Source organism: Mastomys coucha, unplaced genomic scaffold (assembly GCF_008632895.1).
Source record: "Mastomys coucha isolate ucsf_1 unplaced genomic scaffold, UCSF_Mcou_1 pScaffold14, whole genome shotgun sequence".
Taxonomy (NCBI): domain Eukaryota; kingdom Metazoa; phylum Chordata; class Mammalia; order Rodentia; family Muridae; genus Mastomys; species Mastomys coucha.
In genome coordinates this window covers 70,256,888-70,257,917 of record NW_022196896.1, presented here as the reverse complement: position 1 = coordinate 70,257,917, position 1,030 = coordinate 70,256,888, and positions in this window count along the sequence as shown.

The window sequence follows — 1,030 nt, the reverse complement described above, 5'->3', positions numbered from 1 at the left end:
GCCGCCATCCTCCTCTTCCCCCTCCTCCTCCTCCTCCTCCCCCTCCTCCTCCTCCTCTGCAGCAGCAAACACCTGGGTATCCTTGGGCATTGTGCTCTCATCTCCATCCAGTGTGCTGAATTATATCTCTGTGGTGGACTCAGCAGCCTATGTTTCCACAAATGCTACCGGTATTCTGGTTGCCTGCTCAAGTTTGAGAATCACTGGATTCCAGTCCCCATGGGGAAACAGATGCTATGTCTGCAATCTCCACATTCCAGCAAGTCCCCTGTCTTAGTCAGGGTTTTACTGTTGTGAACAGACACTATGACCAAGGTAACTCTTATAAGGACAACATTGAATTGGGGTTGGCTTACAGCTTCAGAGGTTCAGTCCATTATCATCAAGAAAGGAACATGGGAGCATCCAGGCAGGCATGGTGCAGGAGGAGATGAGAGTTCTACATCTTCATCTGAAGGTAATTAGAACACTGGCTTCCAGGCAGCTAGGGTGAGGGTCTTGAAGCCCATGCCCACAGTGACGCACATACTCCAACAAGGCCATACCTCCTAATAATGCTGTTCCCTGGTCCATGCTTAAACAAACCATCACATCCTCCCTGATTCAGAATAGACTCCTGGAATGATCTACCACATCACAATCTTCTGGAAGTGAATTAATATTTGAATAGCTTTAGAAGATACCACTCTGGTCAAGTGCATTCCAATGCCAAGTTCAAATTCTATTTTGTGCTGCTCGGTATATTTAAAATCCTCTTTCATAATGACTTTTTAGGAGATGACTCTTGCTTTCCTTAGAATGAGGTGGTCTCGGAAATGAACATGCTTTGAGGGAAAGATGTAGGCTTAGGTTTTTCAAAACCTACTTTAATTATGGCTCTTCGATGCTTCAACCTCCCTTCTAGCCCACCCCCCCCACCCCGGAGGTAGGAAAACAAAGGTTAATAGGAAACAGGGGTTGTCATCGATTTTAGAAATAGTTCTTTTGGGACAATTCCAATCTTCATTGTCAGTAGTCCAGCCTACCAACA